The sequence below is a fragment of the Lissotriton helveticus genome, chromosome 4_1, assembly GCF_964261635.1.
Source record: "Lissotriton helveticus chromosome 4_1, aLisHel1.1, whole genome shotgun sequence".
NCBI classification, from domain to species: Eukaryota; Metazoa; Chordata; class Amphibia; order Caudata; family Salamandridae; genus Lissotriton; species Lissotriton helveticus.
Window position 1 is genome coordinate 1,115,250,014 of NC_136063.1, and position 17,684 is coordinate 1,115,267,697.

The following is a 17,684-nucleotide window of genomic DNA, read 5'->3' on the forward strand; positions in this document are numbered from 1 at the left end:
TCAGCGCAGTCTTTTTTATATAATCTATTTAGCCTTGGGTGCAACTTTGGCTGTCATCTGTCTGCAGTCTTCATGTTTCCCATGATTAGCATACCACGCCACACTTTATGTTTCAGTATAGCGACAGCGCCTTTCTTTTGTTCTTAATGGCGCGGCTTGCTCACCTCTATTTTCAATTGTGACCCGTAAAACAGATTGTTTGAGCCTGTTGTAAATCTGCGATTTAAAATGCAGCGGTTCATCATTTTTGATGCTGGGAGAAATAGTCCATGGAGTCCGTGGTCTGTCAGGGGAGTACCTGGGTGTGTGTATGTGCTCTGCTGGGGCTGTGGCACACTTCGGTTCACTTAGTCTTGAGAGCAGAAACAGCGGCAGAACAAGAGGTGGGTGATTCTTTCCATACATCCATACACACATTCAAAAAAGGTATAGGGTGGGGGCGCTAGAGAGAGCCAAGCAAGATGGCCACACCTACGTGAGGCTCTTGCAGTTCGGGGAGAAATCCAGCATTAATCCTCACCATCCTGGCACACAATGCAAAAGCGGCAGCTCCCCGAGACCCGCTACCCTACAGGGGACACAACGAGCCCAAAATAGATAATGTTCATGCCACGTATGCTGCGCAATTCACCATTTGCTCTCCCTTACCGCGCTTCCTGAAATGGCGGCGAGTCGTGCTGCCCGGACTGAACTGAATAACGCAGTTGCTGGATGCTGAAGCCGGGTGTCCGTGGCTGTGCAACTGCGTGGATCGTGCCTATCGACGGACCCACTGGACTCCGGGGGTGCTGGAACGCTGCCTCTCCTCTCCTGCGTGCCTGTTGGGATGATCGTGGCCTGCCGGAGGGACTGACGCGGCCCTGCCGGCTGCCGGATGGAGTGGTGGCCTGTGCGGGCGAGGCGCCTGGAGCAGACCCGGTCGATCCCTTGAGCGGAAACGGGGGTGAGTGCCGCTGCGATCCCGGAGTGACTCGCGCCGCTTCATGCACACAGAGCGGGAGGACCACGAACATCGCCCAGCACCCTGACTGTGAGGCCGGGGCCTTACTGCTGAGGGTTCTTAGCGCTGCAGGCGGAATTGGTGGCCAGGGCTGCGGCTGCGTGGGACACGCTGTGTGGCTGTCCGGACCCTGAGAAAGCTCCCTGCTGTCCCTGATCAGCTGCGGCTGCACTGCGGGAGACCCATGCCCCCCGCTACGATCCTGCCATGATAGCGCGGGGGAGGCCCTCGGCAATCCAGGAACTGCGGCACCCGCATCGCGGCGTGGGCCTACACACCTAGCTCTCTGCTGTGGTCCCTAGGGGGGGCCTCCCTTTACAGAGTTCAGCCCTTCTGCGGCCCGGCCTGGATGGTGAGCCTACCTTCGCCCAGGCCTGATTGCCTTACCCTGGGAGTGCCACACTTGGTGAGACCTGCGAGGGGTGCCATCCTCGACTTGTGCTCTGCTACCCACTGACTGACCACATACCTCTGCGGCCCCGCTGGTCCTGGAACTGTGGGCTTGAGCGCTGAGGCTGCGAATGCTGGAGGCTTGCACGGGCCCTGCTGACTGTGGAGGCCCAGCTGACACAACGTGGGGACCATCCCCACATATAGCATCCCAGGCACTGTACTTCTTAGCTGCCAGACATCCAGAGATTCACCAGACCACCGACCATGGGGAAGCCCGACAGGAGGCAGCCGAAATTTACCTTCGACACCCAAAAGACTCCTCGCTCGCAGACTGAGCCGGACGATGACCAGGCCACATCCACAGCGGATTTGAAGGAACTACTGCTTGTTATGCAGTCGAGCCTCAAATCGATAGAATCCAAAATGGATTCTATGTCAGCTAGAATGGATGGCCTTACACATAGAGTGGAAAAACACGACAACCGTCTAACTGAGGCTGAGAGACGCATTGCCGAACTGGAAGACACGACCAGCACTACCACCAGCCGTACCCTTGAAATGGACAAAGTGTTGAAAGTAATAGCAGCCAAAAATGGGAAGTTAGAATCACGCTCCAGGAGGAACAACCTCCGTATCCTAGGAGTGGCAGAATCAACGGCCACTGGGAAAATGGAGACGTACGTGGAGCACTTGCTTATAGCCCTGTTCAGCAGAGAGGAATTCTCATCGGTCCTCGTGGTGGAGAGGGATCACCATTCTCCTGGGGCCCCCCGCGGGCCATGATAGCTAAGCTATTAAACTATCGCTACAGGGATACGGCCCTCCGGCTTTCCAGGGAGAAGGGTCGCCTCAACTACGAGTGCATGGAGATCTCTATATATCCAGACTTTACCATGGCTGTGCAAGACCAGAGAAGGAAGTTCCTCCAAGTCAAGAAGAAACTTCAACAACTCAACATCCCATACGCTATGTTATTCCCGGCCCGTCTAAAGATAACTTCCCAGGATAAACAACACTTCTTTACCAACCCCCAACCCTCAACACGCCCAGGACTTCATCAAGACCATACCCAAACAGCCTGAAGGCCGCTCTTCTCCAACACGCCAGGACAATGAAAACAGAGGCGCTTCTGACATAGAATAAACTCATGCACTGTAGACACAAGTGTGACTACTTGCACTGCTGCGCTTATCTGCTGACTCTGGGACACCCCTATATCACCATGGCCGGATGTTGGATTTGACCACTTATTACATACGCACCGGGGATCTATCTCCAAATGGAAATGTACCATATCATCACTGAACTTTCCCCCTTTTTAACTGGTTCAAATTCATTCTGGTTCTACAGTCCTTGACACACCCCTGCTGAGTAGGCGCTTGCACTTCTTCCATCACCAGGCCACGACACCCTGAGGGGGACACTGTGTGACGCATGACTCTACTCGGAGGTCCCCGTCTTGGCTACGCCTCTGGAGGGCTTGTCGTGGACGTTGTGCCTTCGTGGACACCCTGACCACTGCCCATGGACCAACATTGAAAAGACCTGTGGTTTGTACCGGAACCCCCGCCAGGTTGGACTTTCACCGCTATCCCTGAACACCCTCACCTCTGCGAGGAGCACCTGGTCGCCCTCTGGCAGCTGCCCACCAGGTGAACCCTACTATTTTCTACCTTGTGGAATGGGGTTTAGTTTACTGCACTGTCCCCTGTTGGGGCTAGAACGTTTGAGACAGGAAGGGAGGGGGGGCAATTGACATGGCAGGTTGGGATTGCTGTTGTGGGAGGTGGGTGGGATTGAAGAATGTTTCTTATGCACTTTTTATGTACTGCACTTTTATTATGATACAAGGTGCTGTTGCAACACACTATGGCATACACTGCTACTCACGACATTGGTATTTTCCAAACACACGATGGAGCCCCGTCCCAGAATGCTCAAGTATAATTTTGTGACCTGGAATGTGCGTGGTTTGGGGGACCCCCGCAAGCGTCAACATATTCTTGCCTATCTAGACCGTCATGATATCCACTTTGCCATGCTCCAAGAGACCCATTTACCTCCTAGGGCACCCCCCTCCTTTGCTACTCAATGGGCAAGCCATAGAGGCTTCTCATGCTACTCCTCGTATTCTCGGGGGACCGCAATCCTTGTAAAGCATACCCTCCCATACACCCCCATTGGCTCCTACTCGTACCAGCAAGGTCGATACAATCTATTATGGGGCACGCTTCCTGCGCAACCTGTCACACTGGCATCTGTTATGGCCCGAACACAGATGACCCTGAATTCTTTCGGATATTGTGGGGTAAAATCCAGGACATTGGCACTACACACCTGAAATGGGGAGGAGATTTTAACGTTACTATTCACTCGCACCTAGACAGGTCACATCCACAACCACACCACTATACTGCTGCACACCTAGCTCTAAAAAACTTTGTTGAAGATCAGGATCTGGTAGACCCCCGGAGAACTCACTGCCCATTAACTCGTCAGGGGTCTTGCTACTCCACTGCTCACTCCTCTTGGTCGCGTATTGATTATTGGCTGATTGATAGGGGCCTGGCGACCTGGGCATCACATACTTAATATCTCCCCCGCACATACTCGGACCACTCTCCTGTGCTGTTGTCTCTCATCCCGCCACAAGCAGACCTCCATACCTCTCCTGGTCCCTTAATCCACAGACGCTGCCCGACTCAGTTTTTAAGGATGAGATAGAGCAGGAGATAACTGACTTTTTCCTCTGCAATGAAGGCATAGTCCCACAATATTCTACAATATGGGAGGCTTTTAAAGTCACCATACGGGCCGTCTGTCTGACTAAAAGTGGTGGAGTACTAAAAGACATTCGTAATACACTCCGAAAATTGGAATTAGACATAAAACAGACCGAGTCGGCCATACAAGCCACGCCTTCTCCTGCATTGCGGGAGCATCTGCATGCCCTGCTCACGGAATATCAGGAAACAGCGGAGCGCGAATGTAAATTTAAAGGGAAATACCATACGGCTCGCCGTTATGGCGAGGGAGATAGACCGGGTGGGCCTTGGCCTCTACTACACGACCTCCTCGTTTCGCTAATACAGTGCTTGCAATTGAGGACGAGGACGGTTTTACACATACAAATTCCTTGGACATACTTGCTGCATTCAGAAGGTTTTATAGAGCGCTATACACTACTCACCAACAGGCCCCGGTAGACTTCGATTCATTTTTCTAAGACACCGCCATAGCCAGGCTGGGCAATGGTCAAAGAGAGTTCCTTTTGGTGCACCATGAGGATGAGAAGATCATATCTGCCATCATGCAATTACAATCGGGAAAGGCTCCGGGACTAGATGGCCTCCCGGACGAGTTCTATAAAACATATCGGCACTTAATTATCCCGATACTAAGGCATGTCTTCGAGGAAGCCAGAGAAACTGGCATTCTCCACCCCTCCATGCGAGAGGCGCTCATAATCTCCCTGCTCAAACCAGGCAAACCACCTACACACCTACATTCATATCGGCCCCTATCCCTTATAAACACAGAGGCTAAGATTCTAGCTAAACTCATCGCAAATCGCATTAGCCCTCTGATGCCGGTGTTGGTCCTCCTGGATCAGTCGGGCTTTGTTCCCACTAGAAGTACAGCCCTTAACTTGCGGACCATGTTCGCATTGCTCCACGATATTGACCCGAAAGTTAACGCAGCTGCTATATTCCTGGATGCCACTTAGGCATTCAATTCCCTGGCACAGGACTACCTCTCCTACGTCTTGGTGCGCACACCCCTTTATGGCCTGGATTACCCTGCTAAATACATGTCTGCGCGCCACCGTAATGGTGAATGGAATCCGCTCTTCCTCCTTTCTGCTGTGCAGAGGTACCAGACAGGGGTGCCCACTGTCCCCTCTCCTTTTTAGGTCTCGCCTGGTGACGCAGCGCGAATCGCTGTCGCCAGCAAGATCTATTGTCGCTGACTTGGGCACGGGCAGGCCGGACTGGAAATGTGAATGCACCATGCACATCTCCTGTCCCCCTTGGGAGTCAAGTCAGTATGCAGTTTCACTTTCACTTTCACGAAAACTCGCCCCATCGTTGGAGCGGCCCTTGCGGGCCCGCTCAGTAAATAAACATTGGCACTGTGCCTTCATCGGCACAAATGAAGAATCCCCCACTCACCCGGTTTGGCGGCTGGCTGCGGCACGGTACTGGAGCACTCCAGCTCCTCAACATTTCTGCCAGCACGATGTGGGGCTCCCTCCTTAGGCATGGGAGCATCGCAGTTCTATCTCCTCCTCTCCCGGGACTTCAGCTCCCGCACTTCCTCTTTGGCGCCGGGGCTCCCTCTTCACCACGGGAGCCCCGGAAGGGGACAGGCGCTGCCTACACCGGCCGCACGTGCGAGCCGCAGGGCACACAAAAGTTACATGTACCGCGCATGCACGGGCAGCCCTCGCCCTCCCAGGTGCCCTCCCCGCCGAGATGCGGAGCTGCTTTCTGTTTTGCCGTTCCCTGCCTCCCGAGCCTGAGATGGGGCTACATAGTGTCCTGCTTTGCATCACTGGGACTGCGGCTGGTTTCTTTGGTTACTGCTCATCTTTTAATTGCTCGTTTTATTTGCCCCGCTCCAGGCTTCACATCAGAACTTCATGCGAGAAGGTAAAAAGCCAGCAGTGCACTATGCCAGTAAAAAAACGGTTACTAACAAGATATAACCAGCCAGATAACCGCTGGGACAGTAAACAGTCCCAAAGGCAAAAAAATTCTGAATGACTCACAGCTATTGCACTTGGGAGTAGACCCCATTGTGTCTGTAAAAGATGTGCAAACTATGAATCAGTTTAAACAAGCCTTGAGGGAAGTAAATTGTAGCCTAAAATCAACAGACAGGAAGAACAGCCGAAAGGCAATGAAGAACACAGTCCTTTGAGGGAGGTTTTTGAAGGAATACATGACATTGCATCACAGGAAACTACGTCTGGAGTGACTACATCACAGCCACTACAGCCAGAATACTATTACTGCACAAGTATGTTTTGATTCATTTCTGTAGCATAGATTCTTTAATATCCTTTAGATTGGATGGCTTGTATAATTCTGTAACAGCACATAAGAAAGCTTTTTTTAAATTTTGCTTTCAGCATTCCCGGAGACTGCATGTGTCTTCTTGCTATGGCCTCTGTGAGCTTCTTCTTCCTTCCCTGCCAACCTGAGCCCCTCAAGCTCATCTGTTGCATTCCTTCCTCGTCCAACACATGTTTTAAATTATTGCCAGTCTGGTCCTCAATAAGTCCCTGCTGTGCTCTCGTGCGGTAGTCAGGTGGTTGCTACTTCTTCGTGCCCTGGCACTGTTAGAGGAGTTGTCTCCTGCGTGAGGGATCCTTCTCTTGTTGAAGTCTTGTTGCCCTAGCAGTGGCACCCCTGGCCGCTAAAATTCGACAACACTGTCGTGAGCATGCCATAATTTATCCGGAAAAACAAATACTCATTTCATTATACGCAGATGACCTCACACTATACCTGCGTAACCCAGAGATAAGCCTGAACCCCATTCTTCGCTTATTTATTCTCTTTGGGCAATTATCGGGAGTCAACATCAATTGGAGGCAAATCCCAGATTTCTCCCCTCACTGCAGCCACTAAAAGGTTCCACCCAGACTTCCCCCCCAGCTGGTGCGATGACACCCTCACCTATTTAGGAATAATCATCTCTCTTAGTCGCGAAGAACTCATGCGAGCTAACTACGGGCGGGCGCTGGACTCTATCACCAACAGAATTACGAGATGGGTCGCGATGACCCTGTCGATGGCTGGCAGAGCGGCTATTATTAAAATGGTTATTTTACCTAAACTTTTATATCTCTTTGTAAACATCTCCTACGCCCCCAGCCGGGATTTCTTCTCGGTGATTACGACTCAACTCATAAGACTCACATGGGGGGGGGAAACAGGCCAGATTACGGTGGGATATACTTACACGCCCGTTCAATGCAGGCAGATTCACCATTCCGGATATCAAATTATACTTTAGCTGTGCACAGGCACAATATGCCGCAACTTGGATGAAACCCCCTCCCTTCATGCCACATCTCGCAATAGAAGATGGATATATGACCCCCACCCCAAGCACTGCCTACCTCAGAACCCCGGCGGTCTCGCGTCACCTGGCTACCACCACCGTCCAATGCACCGTCAGCACGTGGCCAACCTTGCTAAAGCTACACAATGCACACTAATGTATTCCCCGCTTTTGCCCCTTCCTGGGCGGCAAGATATCCCGGTCACGAAGACGGGCGGCTGTCGCCGACTTCTTCGTAAGCTCTCTATTCACACCTGGGGCCACCTGTACACTGGGGGGACATTCAGCACTAGCGAGGAATTCTTTAAAGATACGAACCCTACCCCCCTGGAATGTTTCTATTACATAAAGCTCCGCCAAGACGTAAAGACCATCACGCCCACCTTTCCCCTTGAGCCTTCACCTATGCTTCCACTACATGCGCTATTGCAACAAGACACCCCGTACATGTGCTGTCACTTTTATATCCTACGGTCCAGAATGACAGGGAATATAGTCCTCCTTTGACCCATCAAAGGTAGGAGGAGGAACTGGGGTACCCCCTCACTGAGGAACAGTGGACGTATTGCTGTAGGCAAACGGGCGATATATCAGCTAGTAGTAGATTTCGCATTATACATTACAAATACGTGCACCGCCTTTATTATACGCCTGCGCACATGCATCGACTGAAGATACGAGATAACGATCGCTGTGATCGCTGCGTGCGCGAGGGGGCGAACTTTGTACACGTGGCCTGGGATTGTCCTCCTATACAGCGATACTGGATGGAGGTCCAGGTCCTGACTGCACTGGACCTTATGACGGGCTTACACATCTCTGCTGATCCCCTAACCGCCCTGTTAGGATACACTGTACCCCTGGCTGTTAAAGTGCGCAGATACGCCTCCCTCACGCTCCTCCTTACTAAAAGGAGAGTTGCCCTTAGATGGGGCAGGGGAAGGGCGCCGAAATTTAAACACTGGCTTCAAGATTTAATCTATTGCCAAGAGCAACTACACACATATGCAGATCTTCAACCTCCCTCATCACGCCCAAGGGACATCTGGAGCCCCCTACACACTTACTTATTGGAACACACAGCCGACGTGGATGATACAACGCCTGAATCGACACACAACACCTTACTGACGACCCTATTGCCCTCGCCCACACTCTTTCTCACATTGGATGCAATGGGACACCACAGGATGCTACTCCGCACATTCTTATTGTCTGAACATTACCAGCACCTTTGTTATGCACCCGATGGTCATCGTGTATTAGTGTATGCATTCCTCTCCTTTGTTTTTAATTTGTTCACTTCTTTTCTAATTGTTAGCATTTAACACAGTCCGATTATAATGCAATAGCTGTCTTTACAACCTCATACCCCATTAAACGTGGCCAGCCCGGAAGGGTTGTAGGCGGCTTGCTGTGTACTCGGCCACCCTGATAAGATATCACCTATACGCACATGTTATCGCAATGCCGGCCAATTTGTGGATGTAGGCAGTTTGCTGTGATCTATACCTTTTTTGTTATCAATAAAGGTTTTTTGAAAATCAGGTATAGGGTGAAGGTCACATGAAAGACATTTAAGAGCCTCTGTGGGGGCGTGCATGTCTTTTGTTTCATAGAAGTACTGCACATGCTTTACAGTGCTGAGGAATTTATGAACTTCAGTATTTATTGCACCCATGAGATGGTATCGCCATTTCATTGTTAAGAGGAGAAGCGTGGCTCACTGGTTAGAGGAGGCAGACCTGAAGCAGAGGTCAGACCCGGGATCAGGGTTCAATTCCCGACGCGGCAGGGTCTTGAGCCCAAAATGTCCACGGACTCGATAATTCTCACTTCGGTGCCTACTCGAATCACAGGTTCACACTCTGCAACTCTGGGCAATAGCTTGCTTAGTCTCCACTACGGCCCCCGCGGCGGGATGCCTGGCTTTCACCTTGGGGATGCCCAGTAGGGGTTATCTCACAGGGAAAAAGCCAGCACGGGTTCCCAAAGCAAAGCGCGTTGAGACCTTGTGGTGATAATGCGCTATATAAGAACTGTTGAATTGAATTGAAAAATTGAATGCTAAATCAAGTGATGACACCTTTGTATAGTACCCGGAGCATGAGGGCAATATCGCTCACTATATGTCACATTTATGGGGTGGGGGGTAGTCCCTGAAAACGATTATAGAAGACACATTTACGGCACTGTACCTCTTGTTTACTATATTATGGTGCTAGGCATGTCCATTTACATAGCTATACGGTGCGGCTGCGTAGTTCCTACAAAGTCACTTGTGTGTGATTCCATCGGTCAGTTCTGCCTTACCTGCAGATTGCAGTCTGGAAATTGAAGTTCACTTTTTAGTCATGTGAATCCTGGCCTGCAAAGCGCTGGTGGTTAAAATGCCATGACAGGCTGAAGGTGTTGCACAGGTGATACTGGACCATTCTGCAGTGCATATACAATGATCACACAGATTTTGTCAATGACCTTTTTAGTTTACACCTTATCATATCTCTAATGTTTGTTTAATTCCTTATTAAACAAACTGCATACAAGTTGGCAAATCTGTTTCATTCTTTTTTTCACAAGTTACGCATGGATCATAATTTGTCTGTGCTAAAATGATATTACAAACCAGAATTGTTTTATAAAAAGCTTTACCATATGTTTATTGCATTAGTTTCACCATTTTGCCCTAATGGCTGGGAGCAAAATCTGATCACAAAAATCACCAAAGAGCTATTGCACAAGATACAAAAGTAGTGCAGATAAGCCTGACAATGCTTCAATCCCTGGCAGCACAGCACCCAGGAAAATGTGCTGCATGGCTAAACACTTATCAGGTCCCAAAGGCAAGACCTATTGGCTATGCCAATTCTTGTTATAAAAGAGGACAGACATTTACCTTAATGGCTTCAATTAATTCAATCAGATTTTACATTGGATCCAGTGATTTCAAATGTTAATACCCCCTTCCAGGTAGAAATTAAGCCCTAATCTGAAGAACAGCAATTACTTGTAACATAGCAGTGGGTACTGTAAAATAAAATAAAATGTAAAAGTAAATGGCTATTTCAATAACTAAAAATATAGATTGAGTATACAGCAAGTACTATTGTGATGTTTCATAGAACAGTGTTTTGTAAGTTTTCAAGAGTGCTTGTGTGTTTTATAGCTAGTGAAGATTGGGTTGTGTATGTGGCACCATGCCATGGGTAGCAGATTGTGGCTACATTTACATTCAGACAGGTACTCCCAACACAAATGTAACAGATATCCCGTCTGCTTTATTACAAGTGCTTTGGATGTAACACGCCTGCAAAAAGGCATATAGTATATTTGTTACATTTCTGACAGAGTACCCATCTTCCAAACTCTAAATTAGGCCCTTAGTGTGGTCGAAATGCAAAATTTCTGAAAGGTAACATACTTACTAGGATACTGAGAGGCATATGGAAATTATTAATGTAACACTAGTTTTTAGTCTATTCCAGCAGATGTTCTGAAGAGGTCCCAATCTCAGTGATCTTTTGAGGTACTCTTGACTTACTCCTGAACTTCAGGAATAGCCAGACGTAAATCAAGATTACTTCTCACCCACTTTCTGAATTCTGGAGTAAGCCAGAAGTACTACAATTGGAAGTCGTACCTACTCATAGCAAAATCTTTGTGAATTGGGCTTGCATTTCTAGTGATTTGCAGCACCAGCTGTGTTGTGAAATGTAAGCTATTATTACACTTAGCTTTGCTTTTCTGTGGCTTTCTAATTAATATTAAAAAATAACACTAACTCCATGATTATGAGTGAGCTGGTGTATTCCGACCCATGTGTAAACTCCGGTGAACACACGGGTCAGAATTATTAGTTGGAAGGTATTTACTGTATCCAATAAATATCTGATGTGTTAAACAACTTAACCTTCATTAAATTTCAACAGGTCAAACCTGCTAAAATTTGATGGGGGAAATGTGTACAGTATTTACATACCATGTGGGTTTTGGTGTGTTGAGTACCAAAATGTGCATGTTATTCTCCGGAAACTCGCAACAGGTGGTATATATATTGTATCAGATAAATAACGTACCTCATAGTATCATTATTTATGGCAAAATAGCACCTGTACTCGTAATCAGGCCCTTAGTGCCTTGCTTGGAGTTTGGCAGATGGGATACTCTGTCAAAACTGAATATCCCGCCCACTGTATTACAAATGCCATTGGCTATAATATACTTTAATATGACAGACTGACATCGGCCATGTTTTTGGCAGAGTAGCCCATCCACTAAACTCTTAATAAGGCCCTTAGATTTAATTCACTTTCCCATTTGGTTATATCCATGCCAAAAATGACACATCCTTCGTAAATTACTACTATCATTATCTTTGTTTAATTATAATTGTGCACAACAATTATGCTGTTGTTCAATTCATTCATTCTGGGGGCGGGAGAGGAGATCAAACTCATACTGCCAAAATAGATTTCTTGCTCTACTGCAGTGCACACAATGCCTCTATACTCTACAACAGCATTCATTGATTCTTAGAAAATGCAATGCAGAATTACTCTCCTTCCTAAAATCATGAACTGCAGGCACATAGAAGCGCTACCGGGAAAGCAGGGCTGTTATTGTTCACATTTCTAGGAAAGCAGCTCGTGCCTGCAGCAAGCTAATGCGCCTTTTTGGCTGCAATCCGCTCACGTGTCATTGCCACAAATCTGCAAAATCAGTGCAAATCGATTTGTAGAATTTTGACTTTTCATTCTACTTCCAATTCGGTGTGTCATACAAATATTTGGAAACACAATTTGAGAGTAAGTAGCATTGCAGAATTTTTAATATTCAAATGAGCTGCTTGTAAGCAATTTTTATTGAACACATCAGCATGTAATATATTACAGCATATGGGATGTGTCGATAAATAACTTGCTGCTCTGAAAAGAGAAGCCGCTTTTGTGGCTAGTAGGCTGGCCAGCTTCCCATGATCAATTTGAGGACACTGCATGTGTGTAGACAGCTTGTGTGCGTGGAGACTCTTTGTGCGTGAGATTACTCTGTCAAATGGTATATGATTTCCGAACCCATTGCCATGTCCTGGAGGAAGCCTTGGCCACTCACTAGTTTACAATATGACTAACTCCATAATCAAAATAGAATTAAATAGCATAAGACCAGAAACACATAGGGTAAACAACAGTATAGATCCTGGACACTGCCCAGTAACCACCTACTGTCTCATAACCTAGTACAACTTGCAGTATACACTGCCCTTTTCGCATTATATGAAAATATTGGGATGGGCTTAAATAGACACAATGCAGGTAGCAAGTGCTATAAAAAAGTACGTTGACAGCACCATAACAAGGTGGGCAATTCACTTAGACATGCTCACACCACTAATCTATTTAACATCCTATTCTGGTTTTACCCCTTTATCTAAATATACCTGGAAATAAACACTAAATTACAAATCTGGGCCCACAATACAGCAACCTTTGCCTGGGAAGGTAGTCCCTGGCCTTTCCATCGCAGTCAGTTGTGGTCTAGTGGGCTAGTTGTAAGCTGTGGAACCAGGTGATGTGGTTTTCAATCCAGCTCATCTTATTTGGCTACATTGTGTGCTCTTGACGTAAGCGTTAGAACATATTCCCCTGTTCTCATATTTTGTCCAAGATTGGGAGTGTTTACAATTACCCACAAAGCTGTTCATAAGTTCATGATAACCCCCCCCCCCCACACACACACACACACACACTAAACGTAATATCACTTTAGAAGAGGGTATAAAGAGAGTGCCCACTCTCATGGTCTACTGCAGCAAACAATACAATGATGGAAGGAGTATTTGAATTAATTTCAGCCACAGGTGATCGCTCAGGGCTGCTTTCTATCCGTCTTTTTTCACCCACTGTGTCATTCTAGATAGAGACCAGCCATATGGAAGCCGGTCTTGGTCCTACTCCAATAGGAACAGTGTAACATGAGCTCCCAGCCCAGGTTTCCTCCTGGGGGACAAGCAACTCTAAACCGGGTTTGGTCTATTTAAGCTATAACTTATTGATGGAGCCTGAGACGTGTGGTACAATGAGCATGGAAACCACATCTGCGCTTATCCATTGTACTTAAGGCATCAACTGCAACAAACTGATTAAATGAATGCTTGCTGGGTTTGCTTGAGTTCCTGCTCAGAGGTGATCTTTCCTGGCAGTTTGTCCTTGACTTTTCCTTTTTAAGCAGGACAGATGCTGATTTACATATAGCTTGTTCCTGTCTGAGGTGGCCTGTGGGTGAAGAATGATGGGCTGAATTGTGGTCTGTAATAATTACAAGTGGCTGAGACCAATTTAAGCACGCTACCCATCACTTTTTTGGTTATCATTCTCAGGATCTGTCCACCAAAATGTAATATGGTGGTAAAACCATACCAGTTTGAAATAAGGAGAACTGTATTCTTGTGTCTCTCACTCACCAAATTGTTTGATTTTGGACACATCATACTGGTCCTGTGCTTCTGTCCCTCGATGTGACAATATGTGTGCACTGTGAATGAGAGTTAATGGAAGCAACAAACACAAGGTCATGTTTCCAGTATATGGCCAAGCACATGTCCTTGAAGCTGAACCATGCAGGAGTGTACTGCAACACCTTCTTCCCAAGCCACACATGGGCACCTCTTTCATAGCTCATATAAGTCTGAAAGAGTGAGATATGGGCACTTTGCCAGAAAGCTCGAGGTGTTCCTTCAGTTAGATAACAGCAACAGGTATTTGCAACACCAATACATCTTGCCTTTTGTACCAATTGTCTTTTTCAATGGTGTTTGGGGGTTGGGGTGGAGGTTTGTGTGGTGGAAAACACACGCGGGAAGGAGCAACACTGAGCTCAGGGGAATAGGGTGGGCTTTTGAGGGAGAGAAGAACATAATGAAAAGAGCAACAAGGATCTCAGATGGGTGAGGAAGTTATGGGGAGAATCACACAAGTGATAGAGCAATATGGGGGTGGGAGTGTTTTCGGAGGGAGATGTACACGAGTGAGAGAGAGCAGCATGGAGCACCGGGGGAATAGGGAAGTTTACAGGGGGTCACACACAAGGGATAGAGCTGCTTGGAGTGCGGGCATGAGGTGTTCACCAGGGAAAAGGAAAAGTCACACAAGGGAGAGAGCAGCACAGAGTACTGGGAGGGCGGTTTTAGGGGGAGAAGCACACGAGGGATCGAGCAACACGTAGTGCAAGAGCAGGGAAGCCCATGAGGGATAAAGCAATACAGAGTGCAGAGGAGTTGCGAGGGAGGCACACTAAGGAAAGCAGCAAGGAATACGAGGCAGGAGGTGCTTTGTGGGTAGGGAAGCACATGTGCAAGAGAGTAACAAAAAGTTGTGGGGTTGAGGGACCTTCAAAGGGAGAGAGCAACATGGAGTGTGTGTGGTATTTTTTGGGGGGGAAGAAGCACACTATGGAGAGAGCATCACAAGCACAGGGTATTCTGTGGCAGGGAGAAGCACAAAAGGAGAGACCAACATGTAGCACAGGGTGTATTGTGGGGGAAAAGCACAGCAAGGAGAGAGCAACACAGAGCATGGGGCAGTGAGGGAATGCATGAGTGAAAGAGAGCAGCTTACAGGAGTTAAAAGCACACGAGGGAGAGAGCTGGAAAACAAATGCAATCTCATGGAGTGCTTAAACAAAAAGGAAAAAAAAGTTCTCTGAAAGTGAGCAGTGGAAGGCTACATGTCAGCCAAGCAAAAAAATATTACACAACGTTCCAGGGGAGGGAGAGACACAAGATGGGCAAGATTGGATCAGGGAAGCCATTGAATAATAATTAAGCAAATAAGACTGATGAGAAAACCAACCAATCATGAGGAGTGGATGGGCTGTAAGCCCACTGTAAGTTCAAAGTTGGTCTTTTGCAACGAGATGGCTAGCACTGTGTGGTAGGTGAGACGTAAAAAGCAGGACGTATGGCATTCCACACCAGCTGAGTGGTGGGAACAGGACAGAGTACCCAAATGCAGGACAAACCTACAAAACAACAGGATGTCTGGCGACCCTAGTGGCTGATTGGAAAAAACGGTGACATTGGCAGTGCCTTCAATTCAGATTGGTTGGATTCAAATAATGTTGAATACTATTATCATTTGATGAACTATTCATTTTAAGGTTGAAGACATTTATATTGAGTTTTTGAATTTTGTCTGAGCAAGCAATATGGAAAAACCACCACCATTCCCCCTCCCTGTAAACCCCCCAACAACAAAACTCCCCCTCCCCCAAGGTGTTGATCCTCATTGGCAGCACTGTGGGGCATATTATCAAGGGATTTATCTCTGCTTTTTTGGCTTTCAAAGCCAAGAAAGCGGAGATAAAATTATCTCCCTATTACCTAGCTGTCGCTAACACCAGTTAGCGACAGCTAGTAGGAGATAGCGACCATCTTGGGCCCGCTTTGCATGTCACAGATATTTATCACTAATGAGGTGCAAAGTGGGCGTGCCAAGATGTTAGCGACTGGAAACAGTCGCTAACATCGCTATCTCCTATTACCAACTTTTGGAGATATTTGCGCTAAGCGCGAATATCTCCAAAAGCTAACACCTGCCCTGAGCAGTTCTTAGCCATGTTATCCAATGGGAGGTGGATAACATGCCTAAGAGCATTAGCTCGGTAATGCATGAGTATCGCTGACTTTACAGCGATATTCATGCATTTCGGCCGATTTTTATCGCTTAGGAGATAAACCTTGATAATAGCAAGGCTCCTAAGTGATAAAAATCGCCGCAATACGGCGATAAAATTATTGCCGCTAAGCCAACATAGCGTTAATTATCGCTAGTTGTTGGTAATATGCCCCTGTGTCTCTAACAGTCTTTATGCCATGGCTTTCCCCCGTCTTATGTCTCATTGAGTCCAAGTTTTTTTCCCTTTGGTTGAACTATTCTATAAGAGTCATCGATTTGTAATGGCAGGGCGGACTGCGCATCCGTGCTGCACGCACAAAAATTAAGTTGATGAAATTGACAATAGTTAAAATGGTGAAGAAAAGGTGTGCACTTTCACTCTTAAGTTTGAAACCGTGGATATCTCCCTACTTGACACCACTGCCAAAGGAGGCATGCAGACGGGCAGTTCCTAAAAGCTTTTATCAGACCTTTGGCTTTTGAGCACTTACGATTTGTTCATTAGTAATTACCTGAATCATTTGTGCTATTTGTTTGTGCGTGAGTATTAAAGGAAGTACACACTTTAAAAAGTCTTCAGGACTATTGCCTGCCTTCTCAATAAGTTTTTAATATTATTACGTATTAATTTGAAAAATAATCTTTCTATCATTTTTAGCATAGATAAGGAATTAATTTGCTTCGTTTCTCATAACTGATTTAGTTCCATTCTTGTTCAGGAAGGACGGAATGTAAAGATTGTGTATCAAAATTATATCATGTCCACGTGTTCGTCAGTAGGATGAAAATTATTTTGAGAAAAGATCTCAGATTCATGTTAGGGCAATACACACACTAATAATTCATTACATGTTCCTTAATTGTTACATGAATACAGCACAAGTACTGCCATTTTAGACTTCAGCTGAGTTGAGATGGCTAAGGTCAAATCACCTTTCTCCCGTGCGGTCTAGTACAGTTATTGGTTGCCTGCCATCCTCTTTTTTTCATTGTTCTCTCTCCTTAGCTAAACAACTGCCAGTAGGCAATGTAAAGTCTTGAGTCCATGGCAATCTTCTGCACGTCTATGTAGGTTGCCTTCAGCATCCATGAAGACCAGGCTCTACTGATACAGCATACATGTGTTGTGGGCATTGCCTTAGTACAAGCCCCGTGTTCAGAACCCACAGGTGCATCACACTGAATTAAAACAATTAATTCAAGTATGTGGTTGTCCTGCTCAAGAAAATAATTCAACCTCATGAATTTCTTCTGGACGATATTGTGTACAGTTCAGTTGTGTACACTAAAAACAACTTTATTTTGTGCCTGACCAATATCTCTACCCATATCACTTTTTCTGGATATCTGTAATTTGATAACACCGCAGGTGTAGTGTTCGAGTAGATGCAGAGCAGTTTATTGGCAAATGATTTCTCCCAATGGATGGTGGCGGCTTAGAGGCACCTGATTTCGAGTCCTGCTACCTAGCAGCACAGTTCCAGAGGGTTATGACTTGGATTGCATCGAGCACTTCTCCTGAAAAGGAATTCCCTGGTCACTTCCTG

At 46.9% G+C, this 17,684-nt stretch overlaps 1 protein-coding gene across 8 annotated transcripts in view; it reads left to right on the forward strand.

Annotated features, from left to right (window-relative positions):
* FHOD3 (formin homology 2 domain containing 3) overlaps positions 1–17,684 on the forward strand; it is a 1,303,582-nt gene that overhangs the window by 791,271 nt on the left and 494,627 nt on the right. The window lies entirely within an intron of this gene.